The following is a 7,638-nucleotide window of genomic DNA, read 5'->3' on the forward strand; positions in this document are numbered from 1 at the left end:
TTGTGCCTAGGCATTACAGGATAGCAAAGTAGGCTCAGCTTCCTTGTACACTAAATACAATGGGACAAAGTCATGGATGGACTGGAAACCACAACTCTGAACTGTCTCATTTGTGATGATGTCAAACACTTAACATAATCTTAAGGTAATGAGCCTGCTAGTTATAACATTCAAGTATGTGCCATGTATAATGATTATGTCGGTACTGGATTAGCGCTTGAGGCATCATAATAGAAATAACTAGAATCATGTTAAACCATGTTTCCGACTCCTGCTGTGGCACTCAACTCTTCAGCCTTCTGAGAGAAATAAACTAAGTTGCACACAGTTATCTACTCTAGACACCTATCAGATGTGACCTTAAAAACAGGAAATCTCTGCTCTTTATGAAGAACAGAGTACTTGTGGCACCTTAGAGACTAACCTTACAGACCCACAAAAGCTTATGCTCTAATACATTTTTGTCTTTAAGATGCCACAAGTATTCCTGTTCTTTTTGTGAATACAGACTAACACGGCTGCTACTCTGAAATCTGCTGTTTATGGATGATAAAGAACTCAGGATGTTCTCTGTAACGAGTAGGAGTTCCCTTGGTGTTCCTTGCCAGTAAAACCATATGCCTCCATTGCTCCACCTGGATAAACAGTGTTCTCCTTGATTTGTTAACCTTCATCTTAAAGGTGGTTGCATAAGTATTTCCCCCTGAAGCATTTGAACAGCATGAGTCAAACCCTACCAAAATCATGAGACTGACAACATTAAATGAGATCACAGGATTTTTTTTTAAACGGGTTGGGTGGTTTTTTAAAAAAATTATCTTGTTTTTAAGCCTTTAGGGGGAAGCTACCAGCCTCAATTTGCATGTGATGTTTATCAGGGTGGTGTAGTAAAGGAGGCTGTTGTCTGTGGGACCTCTGCCTATTTGCAGCAGAAGTCTGAAGGCATGTAGTAATCGTGCATCAAGTATGGGAAAGGGAATGAGACTTTTTCCATTGGACCATATGAACTGGAACCATAAACTCACTGAACATTAAATCTCACCAAATGAAGGTAGAACCATCCTCATCATCGTATCCGCTCATTATACTCCACACCTGAATATAGCCATTATATGGATAACATACCCCCATAACTCAATATCTGTACTTTGACCTATTAAACTTTTACCCCCAATTGGGGAGATAGCAGATTATGTATTCCTTACGCCACCTGCTCCTAAACCGAATTTCGCACCCCTTGATAATCTGTACCTTATTCCCTGATAACCAGAAACTTCTGTGCCTAAACTCTGTACTGTTTTCTTCAACATTATCTTAATAAAATTATTAAATCTGTTCTTATCAGTTTAATATCTGATACGTCCTCTATCTGAGGACTATATATTAAATGGATTTTTGGAACAGAGAGATGGAATAGGAGCTTGCTCCATCTGGAAGAGAAAGGATGCTCTCATGGCTAAGGCAGCTGAATAGTTAGGCAGTTGAATACTGTCTAAGTTGGTGGGAGGCAGTTAATTAAGTATGGAGCAGATGGGCCTTAAAAAAAAGCCTTAGGAGAGCTCATTGTCAGGTGAGAGGAACTCCTGAGGGGAAAAGAAGATCCTGAGCTGGGGAGCTTCTCAGGAGCCTAAACTAAGGGCTTGTCTACACTGGCACTTCACATGGCTGCAACTTTCTTGTTCGGGGGTGTGAGAAAACAGCCCCCTGAGCGCAGCAAGTTTCAGTGCTGTAAAACACCAGTGTGGATAGTGCTCCAGCATTGGGAGCTACGCTGTTCATGGAGGTGGGTTTTTTAGAGCACTGGGAAAGCTCTCTCCCAGTGCTCTGCCGCGACTACACAAGCCACGTTAAAGTGCTGCCGCAGCAGCGCTTTAACATTGCCAGTGTAGACTAGCGCTAAGTAAAAGCTCTCAAGGCAGGGAGCCCTGGGAGGAGCCCTGAATGAACAATAGACTGTAGAACTCCCTAGGCAGCGGAGAAGCCTGAGGCCTTACAACAGCAGGAGCTCCTGCTAGAATCTAGAGATGTTCATTTTGTGACTTTTGAGTTTTATCTGGGCTCTGAGGAGGGGAAACTGAGGCAAGCCTCAGCAGAGCTGCAGCCAGCCACAAGAGGGTGCTGGGCAAGTGACGGTGCCCCTTCTACACTGCCCTAGAGTTTCTGTGTGATGCTGGGTAAGTCACTTAACCCAGACTTTTTGCAGGTGGTCACTAATTGTGTGTTCCTCATTTTCTGTGTGCCCAACTTGAGACCTTCAGGCCGGATTTGCAGAAGTGACAGGTACAAACTGAAGTCAATGGGAGTTGTACTTTGAACATATAAAGTGCTATTGTAATTCTAAATACTCAGAAAAATCATGTACTTATCCTCTAAATGTGGGCATCCAAAATTATTGTACATTTTTTTTACCTTAATCTCTGTGCCTCATTTCTCCATCTGGCAAATCTGGATAATAATAGTGCCTTACCTCATAGGAGTCATGTGAAAATAAATCAATTAATGCTTGTGAAGAGCTCAGATTCTATACTGATGAGCACCACAGAAAAACCTATGAGAAAATTAATAATTCTGTCTTTAGAGCAGATTTTGAACAGTGTGTAGTAAATGCGGCTGGGGCCACCCAATGAACAAGAAGAAGAAAACAAAATATTGAATAGCTGCTCTTTCAGTAAACACCACCTCTGTTCTGAACTGAATGAGGCAGGATCCTGGGAAGAAAGAAGTATGTGATCATGTAATTTCAGACTGTAACGTAATGCACAAGAACAAAGAGGCTGAATTAAGATTGCACAGACAGTTTTACTTATGACATTTCCCAAGTTTTGGGTAACTGACTTTGCAACCTTACTATTCTTTTAATGTCGGTTTTTTAATATATAATCAAGTAGTTCAGAATATGAAAAAGTCAGAGTTCTGCAATTCTCAGGTGAAATTCCAGTGTCTATTTTCTTAGATATTCTCAATATTTTAAAAACAAAATATCACCCATTGAAGGCAAGATGGTGCATATTTTGAAAACAAAAAGATAAAAATAATTCTTTGGATGTCATGCTGTGTAAAAGTCCAGACATCGTGTCGCTATTTTAGGCCAGGTATTTAGGTATTCTCTGTCTCTCCTCTGTCCCAGGTCTAGGCTGCTGTGTGTGGACATTAGAGTCCATGAGGAGGAGTTTTCCCTGATGTCCTTAGCCCAAATTCCTTTGTCCTGTTGAGCAACATGTTGTGTGTTGGCTGCTGCCTTCCCCCCCTTATACCTCTGCAAGTGGCTCCACCTAATAAACCTTCAAATTCAAAACTAAGGATCTGATTTTTTTTTAGTGCTTCCTTTTCATTTTTCTTCTGTTTCTTCATGAGTTGATTCAGTCACGTCTTTTCAGGTGCATTGTATGTGATATTGTTAGCGTAAAAGAAAGTTGCAGACTTTCAAGTTCAAGACTTTGTCTCGGCACAAGAACTTTGATATTACAAGTGCTTCCCTTGTAACTTTTTAAAATTTCCATTTTGAGACTGAAATTACAGCCCAATATTTCTAATATCAAAAATCTGTCAATTATGTTATATTCACATTAATACTTCAATGACAAGTTTAAAAAAATACACAATTTTTCCTCACAACTGTGAGAGGTGTTAACTCGTATGTTCTGTGCAAACAGTAGTGGCAGGAAGAGGAAGCCTAGTGACAACCCTGTCTGTGGGGGCCTTGGAGGCAGAAGCAGCATCTTTGTGTTTTTTTCCTCCTCACGCCATTCGACAGAAACCCCTGCGACCCTTACCCAGCAGAGTCCAGCTGGGATGGCGTTTGGGGGATGACTATGTTCTGTGGCATCATCCTTCTGCAAATCTGCAGAGCTTTCTTGAAGAAGACAATGCTGCTGCTGGGGGAGGCTGGATCTGGTCAGTATTGCAGAGACACTGAGCCCTTCAGTGTATGCATCTGCCACCTAAAGATCTAGGCATATCCATGGCTTTGGTGAGTTGTCCTTTGGCTGCTGCATGATAGGCTGTTGAACAAAACTCAACCATCCCTTATGGAAGAATGGTGAAGGAAATGCTAAGATCTGAAACTTTAGCTTCCTTGTCCTTATCTGGTTTAACCTGTGTGGAGGACTATTTGGCCTCTCTAGAATGTTAATTTCCTTGTCTGAAAGAAAAGATCAAGTGGGTTGTGAATAGTGGGACATGATGTTCGATGTTCTCAGAGTACTATTCACTCCGCTACCCACTCTGCATCAGCCAGACTTTCTTAGACATACAAGAATTGTGTTTGTCAGTACAACTGCCTTCTTGGAGACAGTTCATATGTCCGTCATGTTTCCTGGTGTCTTGCTTAAAACAAAATTAAGCATTTCCCTAAGGAATCATGACCTGTCAAGTCTAATGTTTTCCCTTATAGACTCTGGGTTGTTGACCTTTCTAAGAGGTCTATAGGGAAATTCAAGCAATCTATTAGTTTTTCTAATGCTCAAGGGTTAGTATGGGTGATTTCATATGAAACTAGAGAGTGATGTGTGTGTATGTTAATAGCCCTGGCACTAAACTATTGCCAGTCATGTTCTGTTTCCTTGATTCTCTCACAACTCTAAACATTTCTCTCTCTCTCTCTCTCTCTCTCTTTTTCACATTATCAGATTTCTCATTTCATCCTATTCAAATCTGAAATTTGGTATGAGAATTTCTTAGTGGTCCCTTAGAATTATTGAGGTTGTTCCCAGAGGTAAGAGAGCAAATACTTTTGCAGAAAAAATAATTGGGAATGAAATTTTTGGATCCTGACTTTCTGGTGTGCAGCTTTGTGGATCCCTAGTACAGAATTGTTTTAATGGTTTGATTTTCTGCCTTTCTTTTTGATGTTAACTGATAATTATGTTAGAAGTAGCATTACTCCCCTTCATCTTCTTACATTTTATCACCATGAAAAAGATTAGGAACAACATTGGAACTGTGTCATGGAAATTTTATTCTTTATTTATTAATTCATTGGATTTATTCATGTTACTTTCCTGCCTATTGATGTGGTTTGTTTCAGCCTAGACATCCTACAGTAATGCTGATGTGTATTCATGTCTTAGTGTCAGAATCAAATGGCACAACTAAAGTCAGACAGCTGCACTGCCTCCCAAACATGGGCAAATACCTAAGTAGCTTTCTTGTAATTATATTGCTCAACAATGAGTCTTCATATTTCTCGAAAATTCCACTGGCACATTAATTTTTCATGGGGCTGGGGAGGCCAGGCTTAGTAGTCAGGGTTAGTACCAGAGTCCAGAGGCACAGGTTGAGAGTCATAGCTGGGGTCAGAGTCTAGGAGCAGTAGCCTGCATTTGGCACTGGGCTTCGGGTTCTAGTATTGATACCGGGGCAGGAATGGAGCCATGGTTCAAGAGGCAAAGCCAAGGTCCATAGCCAGAGAAAGAGAAAGCCCAAGGTCAAAGCTGAAGTCAGAGCCCAAGTACCAAGACCATGGGTCAGAACCCAGAGTGGGAGACCCAATACCGAAGCCAGGTGTCAAAGAAGGTGTCATGGTTGGCAAGGGAGCCCAACTCGTTGCACAGACACTTCCTGACACTCCTCCTGGGCTTAAATATGATGCCTGGACCAATCAGGGGCCCAGAGGGAAGTTGTCAGTCTGGCTTTCTGAGGTGGAACTTCCTGTGGTGGTTTTCTTCACAGGGTCTGTGTGGTAATTTTTGTGGGCCTAGCAGGGCTGCTGGATGGTTGCGTGAAACCATTGGCCATCTTGCACCTCACAAATCTGGGGTCTAGTCCCATTACTGCAGAACCTCTTAACATCTAATATATAGCAAAGTCTTAATACATATTTAAGATCAGTGATTGGAACCTTACCACTTTCTCCCAACAGCTAGGGGAAGGTAAAGGAGTTGTAGAGCCAAGACTTCTATGGCACAGTGGTCCTACATTCTGTGGAAAGGCCTCTGTTCTCTGCTCCATCCTAGTACTGAATTATGTGTGAAGCTGGAAGTTTCACAGCTGTGTGGAATGCATGAGAAAACTTTCAATAAACATAACTGTATCTGAAAGCCTTCCTCGTGCACTTTGTATTGCCTCAGAATTCCCAGTTTGCAGGGTGCGTAAAAATAAAAAAGATTTAAATAGGATTTAAATTTTTAAAATTTAAATTAAAACATGTTTATTTCAAAAAGTAAACCCCTTTAAAATTAACTTTGTAATTATGACAACCTATGTTAAGGCCTAAACTTACTATAATCTATTAAAATCATTTAAATAAATAAAAATATGCAACATCAAAGAGCCCTCCTTGAATTTTAATGAGTTAAAGGGTGCTGCTCTTTTAATTGTATGAAGAATCGGGGGGGAAAACAGCTTTGATTTTTGAGGTCAACTCAAGGTTTATAAATATACTATGTCACATACTGCATTAAGTATATTATTTCCAGTCTTTATATTCAATCAAATACCGGTATTCACATTTTTCCAATAATGTTTAAGCTATATAATTGCTTAAATAAATGTTTGTAGATCTAATGTGTCCTCCTAGTTAGCAAAAAGAAGTAGCGAAATTAGTGTAAAGTACTTTCAGTTGTGCAGAAAAGCTTTTATTTTAATTTTTTGGTTTCAGTTTAGCAAGAGTTAGGAACCAAAGGCGTCCTAACAATGATATCTATTGGTTGATTACTAGATGACAATGGTAAAATTTATCAATAATATGCAGAAAAGGCATAAATATGTTCAATAAATATTTCTGTTCTGTATTTGGGAAAACACAGATGATGTAGTCATAGCAAATAATAACATTCTTTCCAGTCCGTTAATATCTCAGGGGGATGTTAAACTACTAAATTTAGACATTTTAAAATCATCAGATTCAGATAACTTGCATCCAAGAGTTTTAAAGGAACTGACTGAGGAGCTTGCTTGACAGTTAATGTTGATTTTTCAATAAGTCTGAGAACACCGGGGAAGTTCCAGAAGGCTGGAAGAAAGCTAATGTTGTGCCAAATTTAAAAAGGGTAAACAGAATGACTTGGGTAATTATAGGCCAAGCATTGATCCCAGGCAAGATAAAGGAGCAGTGGATATGGGACTCAATAAAGAATTAAAGAAGGGTTGTATAATTAATGGCAATAAATAGGTTTATAGAAAATAAATCCTGTCAAACTAACTTGATATCTTTTTTCATGAGATTACAAGTTAGGTTGATAAAGGTAATAGTGTTGATGTAATATATTTACACTTCTATAAGGCATTTGACTGGATACTGCATGATACTTCAATTAAAAAACTAGAATAATATAAAATTAACATGGCATACATTAAATGGATTAAAAGCTGGCTAACTGATGGGACTCAAAATGTAATTCTAAACATGGACTCATTACAGAGAGGGTTTCAGAGTAGCAGCCGTGTTAGTCTGTGTCCGTAAATAGAAAAGGAGTACTTGTGGCATCTTAGAGACTAAGAAATTTATTTGAGCATAAGCTTTTGTGAGCTACAGTTCACTTCATCGGATGCATGCAGTGAAAAATACAGTGGGGAGATTTTATATATGCAGAGAACATGAAACAATGGGTGTTACCATACACACTGTAATGAGAGTGATCAGGTAAGGTGAGCTATTACCAGCAGGAGAGGAAAAAAACCTTTTGTAGTGATAATCAA

The 7,638-nt window shown here is 39.6% G+C and overlaps 1 pseudogene; it reads left to right on the forward strand.

Annotated features, from left to right (window-relative positions):
• The first annotated feature begins 1,309 nt into the window (after positions 1–1,309).
• Positions 1,310–1,459, forward strand: LOC119845597 (annotated as a pseudogene).
• Positions 1,460–7,638: the final 6,179 nt, after the last annotated feature.

This window comes from Dermochelys coriacea, chromosome 19 (assembly GCF_009764565.3).
Source record: "Dermochelys coriacea isolate rDerCor1 chromosome 19, rDerCor1.pri.v4, whole genome shotgun sequence".
Classification (NCBI taxonomy): Eukaryota; Metazoa; Chordata; order Testudines; family Dermochelyidae; genus Dermochelys; species Dermochelys coriacea.